The following is a 21,373-nucleotide window of genomic DNA, read 5'->3' on the forward strand; positions in this document are numbered from 1 at the left end:
GATCGAAAAGGCAATTTTAAATGGTCTTTAACTTTTATTTGTGATTCTTAGAATCTAATAATGTCAAATGGTGATCGCTGATTTTTCATTTCTACTTCCATTTTATTAATACTAAATATTTTACCATAATTAACTAAATTGTTTAACATCCTTTTCCTCATATGATGGACATAGTTGATTTTTATTCATACTTAATTTCAATGTGTGAATATATTCAAATTCTACTTCGCCGTTAATCCTAGAATTTTGTTTTATTGCCTTTGTCTATTTATTATTACTTGTTCTTGTTTTGCATATATGTTTAGATTTAGATACTGTAAACAAAAATTCACAAAATTAAACATTTCTTAACAATTAAATATGTATGAATGATTTGATTTTGGCATCATACCAAATTAACAATACTTATATTGACTTTTTCTATCACGCCATTTATGGATATAGTTAGTAATATTTTACCACATCAATAACATGATAACAATAATCTATGTTATAATATCATGGATATATTTATTATTTTTTTATGGTTCATTTAAATATGTGAGTTTATTCCAATTTTGCATCATTTATTGATGTTAGAATTATGTTAAAATTTATATATTTCATATAATCCCTTATGCATACTCCACATTACTGAATATAAAGAAAATATTACATGTTTATAATAATTGGATGAAGGCACAACATGTGAGAATTAGATTAACTGAAAAAATTGGATAGAATTGCAATAAAATTATTAAATTAAAATAGTTTTGTAAGCTTTAATTTTTAGAAAAATTTACAAATATTCAAAAATATTGGGCTTTTTAACACTTTTCAGCCTAAAATTAAAACTGAAAATCTTATATTACAAATTCTTTAAAGAAATCGTAGTGAATAAAGTTAATGGTACAAGTTAGTAAATTTTGGATATCACCTCTAATCTGAACTTATGTAATTTATTTCTTTCCCATTACAACGAGGGGGAGATATATCGAACATATGGCTATCATATAAAATTATAATATTCTTTTTACTATGCTATACTTGTGGGGACTGATGTAACCTATTGAAATTGAGATATAATGTCTTGAGATAAAGTAAATTATAAAAATAAGAAAAGTAATTTAGTAAATTTATTATCGTATGAGCTCGATAATTAATTTATTTTAACTAGTTTGGATAGCTAATTAAATAACATTTGGAAAATGTTACTTAACGGACGGAATTGCTAAGCTACAGATTATTAATTTTATATTGATACGAGTTCGACACGATATTACGTAATTAATTCGTTTTGAGTTTTAAGTCTAGAATGTCGCTAGCTTAGAATTAATTTTAAGGGTTAATTACAAATAAAATCATGACCTTTGAGCCAAGTTTCAAAAATAACATAACCTTTGAAACGTGTCAATTATATACACCACCTTTCATTTTTTTTCAAAAATAACATCGGCGATTTTTAGTGGCATTTTTGCTGACATGGCATGACACGTGGTAGACCCATCGGCTGTCCAAGTGAACAAAATTTCACCAAAAAATGTGCCCATGATGAAATTGAAAAAAAATGAAAGGTGGTGTCTATAATTGACACGTTTTAAAGGTAATGTTATTTTTAAAACTTGGTGTAAAGGTCATGATTTTATATGTAATTAATTCTAATTTTAATTGCATTTTGTATCGATTTTTGAACTAGATCCGACGAGGCAACTGATAGTGGGATCCGGAGCTTGAGGGGTTTAACAGAGTGCTTGTTTATATGAATAAAGTTTTGATTTGAAAACTGCACTTTATAACCGTTTGATTATTTTTCCAATTGCATATGTTGGAATTGGTTAAGTTTATTAGGATGTATGTTTGGACAAGGCAATGCTTGATCGTGTTATTGCACAGTAAGACCTTGGTCCGTATCGTTTATGCATCAGATTTTAAAGATCGTTTTCAACGTTTATAACTTATCATTTTTACGAGGTTTTTCCTTAAAAGTTTTATGTAAGTTTACGTGATCGATCCGCGAAAAATTCTTAGTGGTTTTTAGGCTTGCTACGGGTTCCGGAGCAGCCACTCCCGTTCCCTGCGGTCCTCGATTTTGGGTCGTGACAATTGACGTAAATATGAATGAGACCCCATCACTGGTATTATATATAGTCTGTGTGTATGTGTGTGTGTGTGTATATATATATATATATATATATATATATATATATATATATATATAGAGAGAGAGAGAGAGAGAGAGAGAGAGAGAGATAGAATTTTAATAAAAGGAATGAGAAGAACATTTGATTCTATTGTTTTATTAAAAAGTAAACAGTTGATGGAGAATATAAATTGATCAACCAACATTTTCATTAGATATTAAGAGAATAATTTTGAAGAATTCATGAAGTGAAAGTTTCAAAAGTGACCACCCGCTCTTCTTGGCCCTTTGCCATTGTTCGTTTCCTTGCCATGTCCAGGAGGAGGATCAACATTGCGGCAATTTTTAGTTTGACTACAGCCTCTTTGCCATGGATTAGCGTTTTGTTCCTTACATCCGGAAGGATCTGTTGAGCTACATTTTGGTGGTTTATTTTTGCCGACAGCTCCATTACCAACATTTTCACCGCTTACTTCATTTTCCATAAAACTACATGCCACAATCACCAAATAGAAAATTATGACAAATTTCTTGGAAATTGCCATAGATTGAAAAGGCAACTTTAAATGGTCTTTAACTTTTATTTGTGATTCTTAGAATCTAATAATGTCAAATGGTGATCGCTGATTTTTAATTTCTCCTTCCATTTTATTTATACTAAATATTTTACCATAATTAGCTAATTTATTTAAGATCCCTTTCCTCATATGATGGACATAGTTGATTTTTATTCATACTTAATTTCAACGTGTGAATATATTCAAATTCTGCTTCGCCGTTAATCCTAGAATTTTCTTTTATTGCCTTTGTCTATTTATTATTACTTATTCTTGTTTTGCATATATTGTTAGTTTTATATACTGTAAACAAAAATTCACAAAATTAAACATTTCTTAACAATTAAATATGTATGAATGATTTGATTTTGGCATCATACCAAATAAACAATACTTATATTGACTTTTTCTATCACGCCATTTATGGATATAGTTAGTAATATTTCACCATATCAATAACATGATAACAATAACCTACGTTATAATATCATGGATATATTTATTATTTTTTCATGGTTCATTTAAATATGTGAATTTATTCCAATTTTGCATCATTTATTGATGTTAGAATTATGTTAAAATTTCTATGTTACCACCAAAACAAATCAAAACAATATCTCCACTAAAACACATAAGCATAAAGTAATATCCAATAAAACTCCAAATAAACTGAAACTTAATTCAGAGAAAACAACAGATCACATACATTTCCACAAAATTTACCACCAGTTCCTGCATCACACCTAATCAATTTAATGAAAACACCAGCGTATTAAATACACCGTTTTATCCTCTCGGGTCAGGATTTCCAATATCCTTTTCTAGTATATACAGAAACCACCAACCGTTCCAAGGAAAGGAAAAAAAATTTCCAGAACTTCCTCGATATCGAAACCCAAAGATTTCGACTCACAAACAAAATACCAAATCCATCGAAACTAAAAATGAAGACAAAGACAACTGGGGTCTAAACAAATATCTTACTCACAAATTAAGACCATACAACAAGGTAAGCCATCCATGACCACATGAATTAATTTATCTCACGTTGTCACGACCCATTTTCATGAATCGCGACCGGCGCTAGGGTATGGGTAATGAAGTACCGAAACCCGTAGCTAGCCTTCCAATTAATTCATAAACACATAAACCTGCAGAAAACCAATGCTCGGGGGCAACCGAGACTTCAACCTAAACTAGCAGTTATAATAATCAACAGTTAATATAACATGCTTATTCAATTCTGAGTCTAAAATAGATTTATCACAACCAATATAAATAATATAACATGCCAAAGCAATATAACCAGTCGAACCAATCCGACAAAATATATAATAATAACAAAGACGTCTAGTTACTACTGCGGTCTAAGAATAAAACAGTTTTACAGTTTTATTAAAATAAAAGGAACCTCCGAGGAAAAGTAAATGCGGAGATCACCAGACTCTCTCAGATCATAACCCTGGGGAAAAATTGGGAAAACAACGGGGTCAAATATACTGAGATGAGTTCATACCACTATTTACATTTATTAAGTGGAAAACCTTTAAAACGTTTAAAACATTTAATAACGATATTACAGATAATAGTTGGAACCCTAATCCACAATTCTAAATAATAATCATAATCCAATAGGTCTGGTCCCGAGAGCTGAGCTACACCGAGTTACCACCGACCACACTTATACCAGAGTCCCGAGAGCTGAGCTACACCGAGTTACTCTACCTGGTCCCGAGAGCTATGCTCACACCGAGTTACCACATTTCCATATATACCTTACCCAGATCAATACCGGTGCGCACGCAGTCCTAATGATGCCCATTAGGTAGCACGTTCCAACTAAGAGCCATAATATAAAAACAGTTCGAAATATACGTACAGTATATATATTTAATATTAAAATAACAATTTAATTAATAAAGCGGTAAATAGTAAATATAAACTCACTGCTTGCTAATCCGCGTGAAATACCGGCAAGCAACTAACTCTGGTTCGCCTCTGAAGCACGAACAGTAGACGAGTCTAGACAAATAAAATAATTATTAAAATCAGACCCTAACTCTAAAGAGTACTAGACACCACATAAGACTAGCACAATCAACACGTAGTAAATAAACAATCCAAAGTAACACAATTATATCAAAAAGGTAATAAAGCTCAATTAATATAAGTCTATTGAGTTCCCGCTTAAAATCCAATATATAAATATTATTTAAAAAAAACTTTAAATAATAAATAATTTCCAAATAGTGGGTTAGCCGAGTTATCACAAACTACCAAGCCAACCTCACTTGTCGGGTGACCCAAGTCTAACCCGATTCAAAACGTTTATCAAATATAAACCCGAGTTTATATTTATAAAATAATTCCATAAAATAATAAACCATTTTAAAAGCGGAACTCAATAACTTCAATTCAAAGTAACCCAAGTTACAAATCAAAAACTTAATCATTTTAAGTTAATAAAAGTTTAGGGACTAAATCGTACTTTAACCAATTAGGGGCTAAACCGTACTTTTGCCAAAAAAGGGACTAAATCGTACTTTAGTCAAATTGATATTCAAAATCAACTTAATTGCTTTTCCTTACAATTAAAACCAACTATAAGGTTATTAACCAAAAATCCACTTAATTAAGTTATAAAATAAGTTTAGGGGCTAAATTGTAATTTAGCCAACTTTTGACAAAACGACCTTTGAAAATAAATATAACTACCCGAGTAATTATATTAACTTAATTTATAATTATCTATCATTTCCACTATTTAATTTATATTCAAAATAAACCCAAGTTATTAGTTTAAAGTTTAACCTTAAGGATTAAGTTGATTAAAGTTAAAGTCTTTGGTGATTAAAATGAGAATTTAACCATCTTTCTCAATTCAAAATAAGAACAGACCCCGCCATGCTCAACCAACCAATTCACCATTTTTGATTCTGAAACTAAGCTCACATCTCAATCCTCATCACCAAAGCATCTTAATTTATAAATGAACAACACACTAATCACCTAATTCAAACCCATAAACATTCAACACCAAGAATCAAAGGCAGAAACTTCATACGACACCAAGAACAACCAAAATACTACGGATCCGAGAACCAATGAAGAAACAACTCAATCTAAAAGCTTGATCTAATAACTACTAATCATGCCAAGGGATCCATAATCAAAAGACAAGCAAAACAAAACCAAAAGAGGAAGGGATGGTTCGGCAGAAACAAAAAAACCAAAACAGAAACATAGCATTTCTAAAACGGAAACCGTACGGCGAATGGAAACGAGGTCGATCACGTACCGTTCAACGAAAACGAGGTGGGGAAACGTAGATACGTGAGTCTAGATCGTCTGGAATCAAACGGTTCTGATTTCGATCTAGAAACGAGAGAGAACGAACCAAATTACGTAATGTCGTTCATTAGTAAAATCTGGAAATCATAAGAATCAGAAAACTTACCGAACAGCGATCTTTGGAAGATGATAACAGCTTCGATACTCAGCGAAATGACAAGCGGAAAACGGCTAGGGTTTCAGTGATGAGTGGTGAAGATTTTCTCTTTAGAAGTCGACTTTAAATATCGAGAGGAGATGGGTCGAAAATGAGTACGAAGTGGGCTGGGCGAAGGGGTCCAAAAGGAAGACCAGTTCCCGAACGGGAATGGCCAAATTTGGCCTGATCCCGTTCGAGAAAGGGCCTGGTCTCGAACGGGACCAGGCCTACAAATGGGTTCTCGTTCGAGAATCCTTGGATTCTCGAACGAGAACCACAAAAATTTACTCAGGTCTCGATTTGAGACCTGAGTTAACCAGAAGTGGTTCAACCACTTCGGTTGAACCACAAACCAAGGAGAAATCATTTTTTTTTAAAACCGAACCAAAACGAATCGAACCACGAAAATCTACGAAACTTCAAATACCCCTCAAAATACATCCGGAACCACGTCGGAAATTAACAAAATAAATTTAAAATTTTACGGGATATTACATTCTCCCCAACTAATTAAAAATTCGTCCTCGAATTTAACACGATAAGCAATTACCATCAGAACAACACGTAACACAAGCAAAAATCATAAAGGTCACAGAAATCAAGATATTGTACCTCACGGAAATAGAAAAGGATAGCGATTCCGCATATCCAACTCGGTCTCCCAAGTACACTCCTCTACAGAATGATTGCGCCAGAGAACTTTGACCATCGGAATCTCCTTGTTCCGCAATTTACGCACCTGCGTATCAACAATCTCAACTGGCTGTTCCTCATAGGACAGCTCCTGGTCAATCTCAACACTCTGGGGCACAATCACGTGTGAAGGATCAGAAATGCACTTTCTCAACATAGAAACGTGAAACACAGGATGTACTAACGACATGTCTGGCGGTAGAACCAGACGATAAGCCACAGCTCCAATCCTCTCCGAAATCTCATATGGGCCAATATACCTCGGTGCCAACTTTCCCTTGACACCAAAACGAACCACGCCTTTCATAGGCGAAACCCGAAGAAATACGAAATCACCAACCTGGAACTCAATGTCTTTCCTCTTCGGATCAGCATAACTCTTATGCCGACTAAAAGCAGTCTCTAACCTCCGCTTAATCAACGGTACCTTCTCTGAGGTAATCTGAATAATCTCCGCTCCCGAGAGTTTACGCTCTCCGATCTCCTCCCAACAGATAGGAGATCTACACTTGCGCCCGTACAAAGCCTCATACGGCGCCATCTCGATACTCGCGTGGTAACTGTTGTTATAAGAAAACTCAATCAACGGCAAATGAGTATCCCAGCTATCCTGAAAATCGAGAACACACATCCTGAGCATATCCTCCAACGTCTGAATAGTCCTCTCAGACTGACCGTCAGTCTGAGGATGAAAAGCTGTACTGAAATCCAACCGAGAACCCAAGGATTCCTGTAACGCTTTCCAGAACCTCGAAGTAAACACAGAACCTCTGTCTGAAACAATAGAAACCGGTACACCATGCAGACTGACAATCCTGTCGATGTACAACTGAGCCAACCTCGAAGCAGTATACGAAACCTTAATCGGAAGGAAATGAGCTGACTTGGTCATACGGTCAACTATCACCCAAATGGAATCGTATCCCTGTCGAGTACGTGGTAAACCAACCACAAAATCCATAGCAATCCGCTCCCACTTCCACTCTGGAATAGGTAGTGGTTGCAAATAGCCAAATGGTCTCTGATGCTCCAGCTTCACCTGCTGGCACGTCAGACACTTAGAAACATACTCAGCGACATCCTTCTTCATCCCGCTCCACCAGTAGGTACCCTTAAGATCATGGTACATCTTAGTAGAACCCGGATGAACACTATAAGCAGACTTGTGCGCTTCTTCCAGAATCTCGTCCCTCAAACCATCTGAATCCGGAACACACAATCTCGAACCATGTCTCAGAACACCATCCACAAAAGTAAACTCAGGATTTCCATCATGCTGAACCTCCTCAATAATCCGTTTCAACTGTGAATCCTCAGCTTGTAAAGCTTTAATCCGATCAATCAAAACAGGTTGCACTTGCAACTGTGCTAACAAGCAACCAGTCTGAGAAATCTGAAAACCATAGCCCGAAGCTATCAAACTGTGCCACTCTCTAACCATGGGTCTACGCCCAATCTCAGAAATATGAGCCAAGCTGCCCGAAGACTTGCGACTCAACGCATCGGCTACCACATTAGCCTTACCAGGATGGTACTGAATAGTACAGTCGTAGTCTTTCAGTAACTCTAACCACCTCCTCTGTCTCAAGTTCAATTCTCTTTGATCAAAGATATACTTCAGACTCTTATGATCAGTGAAAATCTCACAAGTAGCACCGTACAAATAATGCCTCCAGATTTTCAGTGCAAAAACCACAGCTGCCAACTCTAAATCATGAGTAGGGTAATTCACCTCATGCTTCTTCAACTGTCTGGAAGCATAGGCAATCACCTGTCCATGTTGCATCAGAACGCAACCCAAACCAATCCGAGACGCATCACAATACACTGTGAAACCGTCAATGCCAGAAGGCAATGCCAAAACCGGAGCTGTAGTCAAAATCTCCTTGAGCTTCTCAAAGTTCGCCTCGCACTTGTCAGTCCACTCAAACTTGACACCCTTCTGTGTCAGTTTAGTCAAAGGTGCAGATATTCTGGAGAAATCTTGCACGAACCGACGATAGTAGCCAGCTAAACCCAGAAAACTTCTGATCTCGGTAACTGACCTTGGCCTTTGCCAATCCATGACCGCCTCAATCTTCTTCGGATCAACCTTGATCCCATCTTTCGACACCACGTGTCCTAGAAAGGTAACCTGATCCAACCAGAACTCACATTTTGAGAACTTAGCGTACAACTGATGCTCACGCAACGTCTGTAGTATAGTCCTCAAATGATAAGCATGCTCCTCCTCACTCCGAGAATAGATCAAAATGTCATCAATGAAGACGATAACAAATTGATCCAAAAACGGCTTGAACACTCTGTTCATCATATCCATAAATGCTGCTGGTGCGTTCGTCAGACCAAAGGACATAACCAGAAACTCAAAGTGTCCATAACGAGTCCGAAAAGCAGTCTTAGGCACATCTGCATCACGGATCCGTAGCTGATGATACCCAGACCTCAAATCAATCTTGGAAAAACACTTCGCACCCTGCAACTGATCAAACAGATCATCGATGCGAGGAAGAGGATATCTGTTCTTGACAGTAGCCTTATTCAACTGTCTGTAGTCGATACACAGTCGAAAGGAACCATCTTTCTTCTTTACAAACAGAACTGGAGCACCCCACGGAGAAGTACTCGGTCTGATGAACCCGCTATCCAACAACTCTTGTAACTGGTCCTTTAACTCCTTCAGCTCTGCAGGAGCCATCCGATACGGCGGTATCGAAATCGGAGCTGTACCAGAAACCACATCAATGCAAAACTCAATATCACGATCAGGTGGTAATCCAGGCAATTCCTCTGGAAACACATCAGTGAACTCATTCACTATCGGAACACTATGCATATCACCACTACTAGTCTCCAAATCACGAACCACAGCAAGAAAACCCTGGCAACCCTTGCCTAACATCCGCTTCGCCTTGATGGCGGAAATCAGATTCTTAGGTGTCTCTGCCTTTTCTCCCTGAAAGGAAAAAGGTAGATCACCTGGAATCCTGAACTCGACTGACTTCCCTCGACAGTCAATAGAAGCATAATGGCGTGACAACCAGTCCATCCCCAAGATAACATCAAAAGAAAGAACGTCAAGTACAATCAAATCAGCACATAATTCTCTACCCTGAATAACCACTGGACACGAAGGATAAACAACGTCCACTACTACACCTTCAGACAAAGGTGTAGACACGGCTAGAGGTTCGCTCAAAACAGATGGTGCTCTACCCAATTTCCCAGCAAAACAAGTAGAAACAAACGAATGGGTCGCACCCGCATCAAATAATACCAAAGCATCAGTAAAAGAAATCGGGATGGTACCTTGCACCACAACGTTTGATGCACGCGCATCCTGAGGAGTAAGTGCGAACACTCTGGCCTGACCCTGCGGCTGCTGCTGCGAACTCTGTCCAGTACCATAACCGTTGGAACCTCTACCGCCGTTACCACGGCCACCAAAACCTCTGCCACCAGAACCACGGCCCCGCTGGCCACCAAAAGATGCTGCAGGTTGAGAGTACCCTACAGACTGTGTAAACGCAGGTCTCTGCTGCTGATAAGATGACTGCGCCACACTGGAGTTAGACATCTGCTGCCCAGATGTCGGACACTCCCTAGAAAAATGACCCGGCTGGCCACAAGTGAAACAACCTCCAGGAGCTAACTGGCACTGACCATAATGCCTACGTCTGCAATTCTGGCAGAACGGAATGTTCGATCCACCACTGTACCCGCGTCCTGAACCACGGTTGCTCCCACTGCTACTGGAACTGTACGGAGCACTCCTGGCACTATGCCTCCCTTTGTTGTGAGTCCGTCGACTCCCCCTGTTGGCCTGAGAAGAGCCACTGTAGTAGTTCCCACTACCATGCTGCACTGGGGCCTGCTGCCCCCCACTAGGAATGTCACTCTTTCCCTTCTGATTCTGGAAAGGGTCAGAGATCGTCCCAAACTGAACCATCGAATTCTCCATCCGCCGCGCACTATCCACTAACCGGGCAAACTCCATGTTTGTCCCTATCAGCAAAGGGAGAAACTCCGAGCCTAAACCCCTAATATAACGGTCGTTCACTCGCTCTTGATCACCCTGTAGATCTGTAGCAAACCGTCCCAAACGTACAAACTCAGTAGTATAGTCTGTCACCGATCTATCCCCCTTCTTCAAAGTGAGCAGCTTTTCTCTGAAACTCTCAGTAACAGAGAAGGGTAGATAGTAACCTCTGAACCTGATCACAAAATCCGCCCAAGGCAAAGTATCCATAACTGGCCTGATGTTATCGCGATACCAATCCTTAGCTGGACCCTTCAGCGACATTTCCACAAGCATCACTGATTGACGATCAGACGCTTGAATCCTCTGACCGTTGTACTCAAATTCCTCCAAAAAGTCAAGAGCATCCCCAGTACCATCAAAAGAAGTCGGATTCAACTTCAAGTAGGTCATCACCAACTCTCTGTCTGTTGGAATATGACCGACACCAGCAAGTCCACCAATACCAGCTACAGCACCAACCTGAGATTGCTGTTGCTGCGCTAACTGACCCAGTATATTACACTGATTCTGCAGTAGAGCCTGATTGTTCTGCATCTCGACAACGCCAGCCAAGAAAGTAGTGAAATCGAACGCTTGCATATTTGGTGCTTGCTGCACCTCTGGTGCCTGCTGCACATTCGGTGCCTGAACACCTGCTGCACCGCGTCCTCTAGCTCCACCTCTACCAGCACCAGCTCCTCTGTCTCTACCAGCACCTCTACCTCTGCCAGCACCTCCACCTCGACCACGTCCAGCATTAGCCTGAACTGGTGGTACGTTCTGATCGACTTCCATGGAAATCGCATCATCAGCCACAGCTTCTTGCTCTGCCGCAGCACGAGCACGAGTACGAATAACATTGTCCATATCCTAAGATTGAACAACAACAATTTAAATAACAGATATTTCATACCCAAGTATGAACAAAACAAACAACATATAGGATTTCCCAAGAAATCAACAGCAATAAAATGTTCACCAGAGTGAAATAAAATTAACAATTAACAACATCAAATCAATATACAATGACTGACTCGACGCAATCCTATTGGTGTAGGCAGAATGTTTTTAAAATCAAAAGATGACGGTTTTAAAAGACATGACAGAAACCTATATCCGCAGTAGTTCCTAAGACACAACCATACTTAACAGAGTAAACACATAGCAAGCAATTGGCCTTGGTTTGAAACCAAAGCTCTGATACCAAGTTTGTCACGACCCATTTTCATGAATCGCGACCGGCGCTAGGGTATGGGTAATGAAGTACCGAAACCCGTAGCTAGCCTTCCAATTAATTCATAAACACATAAACCTGCAGAAAACCAATGCTCGGGGGCAACCGAGACTTCAACCTAAACTAGCAGTTATAATAATCAACAGTTAATATAACATGCTTATTCAATTCTGAGTCTAAAATAGATTTATCACAACCAATATAAATAATATAACATGCCAAAGCAATATAACCAGTCGAACCAATCCGACAAAATATATAATAATAACAAAGACGTCTAGTTACTACTGCGGTCTAAGAATAAAACAGTTTTACAGTTTTATTAAAATAAAAGGAACCTCCGAGGAAAAGTAAATGCGGAGATCACCAGACTCTCTCAGATCATAACCCTGGGGAAAAATTGGGAAAACAACGGGGTCAAATATACTGAGATGAGTTCATACCACTATTTACATTTATTAAGTGGAAAACCTTTAAAACGTTTAAAACATTTAATAACGATATTACAGATAATAGTTGGAACCCTAATCCACAATTCTAAATAATAATCATAATCCAATAGGTCTGGTCCCGAGAGCTGAGCTACACCGAGTTACCACCGACCACACTTATACCAGAGTCCCGAGAGCTGAGCTACACCGAGTTACTCTACCTGGTCCCGAGAGCTATGCTCACACCGAGTTACCACATTTCCATATATACCTTACCCAGATCAATACCGGTGCGCACGTAGTCCTAATGATGCCCATTAGGTAGCACGTTCCAACTAAGAGCCATAATATAAAAACAGTTCGAAATATACGTACAGTATATATATTTAATATTAAAATAACAATTTACTTAATAAAGCGGTAAATAGTAAATATAAACTCACTGCTTGCTAATCCGCGTGAAATACCGGCAAGCAACTAACTCTGGTTCGCCTCTGAAGCACGAACAGTAGACGAGTCTAGACAAATAAAATAATTATTAAAATCAGACCCTAACTATAAAGAGTACTAGACACCACATAAGACTAGCACAATCAACACGTAGTAAATAAACAATCCAAAGTAACACAATTATATCAAAAAGGTAATAAAGCTCAATTAATATAAGTCTATTGAGTTCCCGCTTAAAATCCAATATATAAATATTATTTAAAAAAAACTTTAAATAATAAATAATTTCCAAATAGTGGGTTAGCCGAGTTATCACAAACTACCAAGCCAACCTCACTTGTCGGGTGACCCAAGTCTAACCCGATTCAAAACGTTTATCAAATATAAACCCGAGTTTATATTTATAAAATAATTCCATAAAATAATAAACCATTTTAAAAGCGGAACTCAATAACTTCAATTCAAAGTAACCCAAGTTACAAATCAAAAACTTAATCATTTTAAGTTAATAAAAGTTTAGGGACTAAATCGTACTTTAACCAATTAGGGGCTAAACCGTACTTTTGCCAAAAAAGGGACTAAATCGTACTTTAGTCAAATTGATATTCAAAATCAACTTAATTGCTTTTCCTTATAATTAAAACCAACTATAAGGTTATTAACCAAAAATCCACTTAATTAAGTTATAAAATAAGTTTAGGGGCTAAATTGTAATTTAGCCAACTTTTGACAAAACGACCTTTGAAAATAAATATAACTACCCGAGTAATTATATTAACTTAATTTATAATTATCTATCATTTCCCCTATTTAATTTATATTCAAAATAAACCCAAGTTATTAGTTTAAAGTTTAACCTTAAGGATTAAGTTGATTAAAGTTAAAGTCTTTGGTGATTAAAATGAGAATTTAACCATCTTTCTCAATTCAAAATAAGAACAGACCCCGCCATGCTCAACCAACCAATTCACCATTTTTGATTCTGAAACTAAGCTCACATCTCAATCCTCATCACCAAAGCATCTTAATTTATAAATGAACAACACACTAATCACCTAATTCAAACCCATAAACATTCAACACCAAGAATCAAAGGCAGAAACTTCATACGACACCAAGAACAACCAAAATACTACGGATCCGAGAACCAATGAAGAAACAACTCAATCTAAAAGCTTGATCTAATAACTACTAATCATGCCAAGGGATCCATAATCAAAAGACAAGCAAAACAAAACCAAAAGAGGAAGGGATGGTTCGGCAGAAACAAAAAAACCAAAACAGAAACATAGCATTTCTAAAACGGAAACCGTACGGCGAATGGAAACGAGGTCGATCACGTACCGTTCAACGAAAACGAGGTGGGGAAACGTAGATACGTGAGTCTAGATCGTCTGGAATCAAACGGTTTTGATTTCGATCTAGAAACGAGAGAGAACGAACCAAATTACGTAATGTCGTTCATTAGTAAAATCTGGAAATCATAAGAATCAGAAAACTTACCGAACAGCGATCTTTGGAAGATGATAACAGCTTCGATACTCAGCGAAATGACAAGCGGAAAACGGCTAGGGTTTCAGTGATGAGTGGTGAAGATTTTCTCTTTAGAAGTCGACTTTAAATATCGAGAGGAGATGGGTCGAAAATGAGTATGAAGTGGGCTGGGCGAAGGGGTCCAAAAGGAAGACCAGTTCCCGAACGGGAATGGCCAAATTTGGCCTGATCCCGTTCGAGAAAGGGCCTGGTCTCGAACGGGACCAGGCCTACAAATGGGTTCTCGTTCGAGAATCCTTGGATTCTCGAACGAGAACCACAAAAATTTACTCAGGTCTCGATTTGAGACCTGAGTTAACCAGAAGTGGTTCAACCACTTCGGTTGAACCACAAACCAAGGAGAAATCATTTTTTTTTAAAACCGAACCAAAACGAATCGAACCACGAAAATCTACGAAACTTCAAATACCCCTCAAAATACATCCGGAACCACGTCGGAAATTAACAAAATAAATTTAAAATTTTACGGGATATTACACACGTGTTACTCCAAACGAAGAAACAAAAAAAAAAACAATCAAAATAGTTCAACCAAACATGACATTTAGCAAAATCAGCCCAACATACTTAAAAGACCAAAATCAAGACATGCTACAACAAGCTTTAATTTTCGTATCAAAATCAACTTGTAATTATATCATCTTATAAGAGTGCACTTAAAAATTCATTTTAAAATTTAAAGTCAATCATAAAACTTTTCAAGTCCAAGTTTGAGCCTCATGGTTTTTTTTTTTTTTTTTAAAAATTCTTCCGAAAAAACCTCCTTTACAAGTTAATTGCTTTAAAAGTACCCAAGCATCTTAATTCGTAAAACCATCGAGTTAGCCGAGTCATCACAACTTTCAAGCCTAACTCCTAAATTTGGGTGACCTAAGTCAAACCCCAAACAACAGTTTATAAAACGTATTCTAAATATTTTTAAATCCGGAAAATGCTCTTAAAATAAAATCTCAATTTTTTCTAAATAGGAAGCTCGACGTCACCCAAATAGCAACATAGGACTCATCACTTAAGTGAGGAAACAATTAATCTTTAACAAACTGTTAGAAAACACATACTTCGGCCATAACTAGCAAATCGAGTATGAAACCAACGACACCAAAGTGTAAACAAACCACAACCTGATAAAATCACAAAAGTAATATTAATTCTTCAAAACAGTATCACCTTTCAAAATAATTTTATTACAAAAATCACTCTTTTCGAATCATTAGTCAAAGTAAGTTTTGAATATGAGAAAAATTATTTTACTGGCAACGAAATGAAAATCACCTTTTAGGGTACCATGCTCAGACTACTCATCCGAGTTTTATGTCAAAACACCAGTTAGACCAAAAATAATTTTTCTTAAGGAATTACAAAACCAATACGTGGTCAGCAACGTAAAGTCACAAAACGTGATACAAGATTTTACGATCAAAATCATTTAAACAAGAAACAAGACCCAAGCCAAACGAAATATTATTTTCAATAATCCATGTTCTCAGCCAAAGTCAAAACTACTCACCAAATAACCCAGCGTTATTAAAATCATTAAAGGCAACTAAGTCAAATTATCTTCCAGGTGAAATGCAACATCAACAAGATAAGGTAAACAACATCATACCTAAGTATGAATTTAAACAAAATACCAGTATAAGATTTCCCGAGAAATCAAAAGCAACAATAATCACCCAAGTGAACAACAACAATTTAAAATATTAGCATCAAATCAACATAATACAGCTGACTCGACGCAATCCTATCGGTGTAGGCAGAAGGTTTTAAAAATTAAAAGATGACGTTTCAAAAGACAAGGCTTGAATCCTAATTCCGCAGTAGTTCTTAAGACACAACGACCACTTATCATGCCAAAACAATAAACACATAACATGCAAAAGGTCTTGGTTTGAAACCAAAGCTCTGATACCAAGTTTGTCACGACCCATTTTCATGAATCGTGACCGGCGCTAGGGTATGGGTATGGTTGTATCAAAACCCGTAGCTAGCCTTGCGGATAACCATCTCAACACATTTAAAGTTATGTACCTGCATAAAACCACATGCTCGGGGGCAACCGAGACTTCAGCCTAGTCTAGCAGTACATATAACAACATATATTTAAAGTACGCTTATCTCAAAATAATCTCCAACAACATGGCAATATATTAAATACCGTAAACACTGTAATCATGATAAGGCTGATAAAATAATAGTTGGACCAATCCAACAAACAATAGTCTAAAATATAAGTAAAAGACTAAGACATAAATAATCTCATACTACTACTGCGGTCTAAGAGTTAAAATAGTTCGACTCTTTTATTCTAAAATAAATAGAGAACCTTTGAGAATAAAGAAACGGAGATCGACCAAATGCTCAAATCACAAACCTGGAAAATTTGAAAAAACAACGGGGTCAGATTTACTGAGTATAGTTTATATAACCATTTACATTTATTAAGTTAAAAACCTTTAAAACGTTTGATAAAACATTTTCATTATGGATTATCAATGAAACCCTAAACCACAATTCTAAATCCATTGCCGTGTCGGTGAGACGTATCTCAATAACCGATCCCCGACTATCACTTAAAATAAATAGTGAGCCCAGGAGACGTATCTTCCACCGGTGCCCTCACTAAGGTGAGACGTATCTCAAACCTACATCAATACCATAATCATTACAGGTGCGCACGCAGTCCCGATGATGTCCATCGAGTAGCACGTTCCAAATGAAATCCACGATGCCGAAAACAGTTAAAAAGCTGTTTATACATATACATATACAAAATATAATATTTTCTTAATAAAGAGGTAAATAGAATATAAACTTACTGCTTGCTATTTCTCGTGAAACCTGACAAGCAATCTAACTCTGGTTCGCCTCTGAAGTACGAACAGTCGACGGGTCTAGACAAGGTATAAAATCATAATTAAAAATAGACCCTAACTCTAGAGAGTACTAGACACCACATAGGACTAGCACAACAACAACCACAGTAAAACAATCTAGAACAATCCACAATATCCAACTAAAATATTATGCCCAAATAATACAAGTCTATTGAGTTCTTATTTTAAAATTTATTTTATAAAATACTATTTAAATAGGTATTAAATAATGATTTAATAGTGGGTTAGCCGAGCTACCGATAACTACCAAGCTAACCACACTTGTCGGGCGACCCAAGTCAAACCCAACCCACATCTTAAAATAAATTATAAACCATAGTTTATAATTACAAAACATTTAGATAAAATAATAATCCATTTTAAAGTAGAACTCAATATCTTCAATTTCAAGTAACCCAAGTTACAAACCAAACCAAACCAAAACTTAACTAAATTAAGTTTAAAAATGTTTAGGGGCTAAACTTGTCACGACCCATTTTTATGAATCGCGACCGGCGCTAGGGTATGGGTATGGTTGTACCAAAACCCGTAGCTAGCCTTGCGGATAAACAACAATTAGATAAACCTGCAAAAAAACCAATGCTCAGGGGCAACCGAGACTTCAGTCTAATTTTAGCAGTTTATAATATTCAACATTACTTAAAAGTGCTCAGACAACTCTGAGTCTTAAACATGGCAAAAGTACATATTAACCCAAGTTAATTAAAGAATGCCAATACAACAATAATCATTAAATAAGTTTATAACAAGTATTAGACATATAAGACTTCTAATTACTACTGCGGTCTAAGAATAAAATCAGTTTAATAAACTTTATTAAATAAAGTAAAACCTCCGAGGAAATAAAGAATCGAAGAGCAGCTGACTCGCTCATATTATATGACCCTGGAAAAATTGGGAAAACAACGGGGTCAGATATACTGATGTAATACCCCGTAAATTTTCAGCGTTTTTTCGACAAATTTTCTGATCGTTTTGAAGTAAAATCGAAGTTAATGGTCGGGTTCGTGTTGGTTCATGAGTGACTTGATTTGTGGTTCAACCATAAAGGTTTTAAATCAAAAAATGAAAGAAAGAGGAATTTAATGAATTCTCGTTCGAGAATTAAGATTCTCGAACGAGAATCACCTTCAAGGCCTGGTCTCGTACGAGACCAGGGGTTCTCGAACGAGAACCAAGCCCAAATGGGCTGTTCTCGTTCGAGAACATAACAGCCATGGTGAGCCTTTCATCCAGCCCACTTCGCACTCATTTTTGACCTAATTCCTCTCGATATTTAAGAACGTTTTCTAAATAGAAAATCTTCACCACGCTGCAAATAAACCCTATCCGTCTTCCTCTTGCTCGTTCGCTGAGAAACGAAATAGTTATCGTCCTCCAAAGGTCATTGTCCGGTAAGTTTCTTATTTCATTTGAATTCAGTTTATGTTCAAAGCGGCGATTTCGTATTTTTGATCGTTCTTGCTCGTTTCTAGATCGAAATTGATTCTGTTCGATCTCTGACGTTGTGGACTCAATTCTCTACGTTTTCCTATCTCGTTTACGCCAAACGGTACGCTATCGATTTCGTTTCAATCGCCGTACTGTTATCGTTTTGAGTTTGTTCTTTCACTGTTCTTGGTTGTATATGTTTCTGCTGTTTCTTTTCCCTTGTTTAATGCTATGGTATGAATGATTATTGAGGGATTAGTTTGTTATTAGTTTGTAAATAATTGCTTATATTGATTTGGTACGATAATTGCTTCGATGATCGTCGTCCTCCTCCATTTTGTTTATTCGGTTTTCTTGATTTCGGGTGTTCATGATTTGAATGCCATCTCTGTTGATTTCATTGATATCATTAGCATTAGGTATTATTTGGTTAAGTTTTGGTGTTTTGATTCAATTTTGGGGTTGGCGGGATAAACAGTAAGGTTGGAGCTAGGAGATGGTTGATGTGCTAGGGTGGTTCCTCAATTTCTTTGTTTAAAACAAGTTAATACTTAAGGTTGTTGATAATTGACTTTGTTTTAATAATAATAATTTTCAATTTCCGCTTTGATTATAAATTGATAAATTGTAAATAATAAGTGTTTTACAAAATTAGGTTAATATAATTACTCGGGTAATTATAATTTATTTTCGAACAACTAAGTGGCTAATTTACAATTTAGCCCCTAAACATTTTTAAAACTTATTTAATTAAGTTTTTGGTTAGTAACTTTATATTTTGTTTTAATTATAGACAAAAGCAATTAAATTGATTTTGGTTATCAAATTGGCTAAAGTACAATATAGTCTCTAATTGGCAAAAGTACAGTTTAGTCCCTAATTGGCTAAAGTATAATTTAGTCCCTAAACTTTTTTTAAGACTTATTAATTAAGTTTTTGGGTTGTAACTTGAGTTACTTGAAATTGAAGCTATTGAGTTCTGCTTTTAAAATGGATTATTATTTTATTGATTTATTTTATAAATATAAACTCGAGTTTATATTGATAAACGTTTTGAGGTGGGTTAGACTTGGGTCAGCCGACAAGTGAGGTTAGCTTGGTAGTTAATGATAACTCGGCTAAACCACTATTTGGAAATTAATAATTATTTAAAGGATATTAAATAATATTTGTTAATTGGATTTTAAAGCGAGAACTCAATAAACTTATATTAATTGGACTTTAGTACCTTTTGGGTATTTTTGTGTTACTTTGGATTATTTAATTCCGACGTGTTATTTGTGCTAGTCCTATGTGGCGTCTAGTACTCTCTAGAGTTAGGGCCTGTTTTTAATAATTATTTTATTTGTCTAGACCCGTCTATTGTTCGTGCTCCAGAGGCGAACCATGATTAGTTGCTTGCCGGTTTTCACGTGGATTAGCAAGCAGTGAGTTTGTACTTACTATTTACCGCTTTATTAAGTAAATTGTTATTTTAATATTAAATATATATATATATATATATATATATATATATATATATATATATATATATATATATATATATATATATATATATATATATATACTGTACATATATTTCGAACTGTTTTTATATTATGGCTTTTAGTTGGAGCATGCTACCTAATGGGCATCATTAGGACTGCGTGCGCACCGGTAACGATCTGGGTAAGGTAATTATGGTAATGTGGTAACTTGGTGTGAGCATAGCTCTCGGGACCAAGTAGAGTAACTCGGTGTAGCTCAGCTCTCGGGACCAGACCTATTGGATTATGTTTATATTTAGAATTGTGGATTAGGATTCCAACTATTATTCGTAATATCGCTATGAAATGTTTTAAACGGTTTTAAAGGTTTTCCACTTAATAAATGTAGATAGTGGTATAAACTCATCTCAGTATATCTGACCCCGTTGTTTTCCCAATTTTTCCCAGGGTTATGATCTGAGAGAGTCTGGTGATCTCCGCATTTACTTTTCCTCGGAGGTTCCATTTATTTTTGATAAACTGTCAAATTATTTTATTCTTAGACCGCAGTAGTTGACTAGACGTCTTTATTTTATTTTAGTTGTTATCGGATTGGTCCGACTGGATTATTATTGCTTTGGCATGTTATAATACTATTCAGAATTATTTATGTTAAACCGAATTAATATTATTATTGGAAAGCATGTTATTTTAATTGTTGAATATTATAACTGCTAGATTTAGGCGGAAGTCTCGGTTGCCCCCGAGCATTAGTTTTCTGCAGGTTTATGTGTTGTTATGTTAAATGAAAGGCTAGCTACGGGTTTTGGTACTACATTACCCATACCCTAGCGCCGGTCGCGATTCATGAAAATGGGTCGTGACAGCTGAGATGAGTTCATACCACTATTTACATTTATCAAGTGGAAAACCTTTAAAAAACCGTTTAAAACATTTAATAACTACATTACGTATAATAGTTGGAACCCTAATCCACAATACTAAATATAACCATAATCCGATAGGCCTGGTC

The sequence above is a fragment of the Mercurialis annua genome, linkage group LG4 (genome assembly GCF_937616625.2).
Source record: "Mercurialis annua linkage group LG4, ddMerAnnu1.2, whole genome shotgun sequence".
NCBI classification, from domain to species: Eukaryota; Viridiplantae; Streptophyta; class Magnoliopsida; order Malpighiales; family Euphorbiaceae; genus Mercurialis; species Mercurialis annua.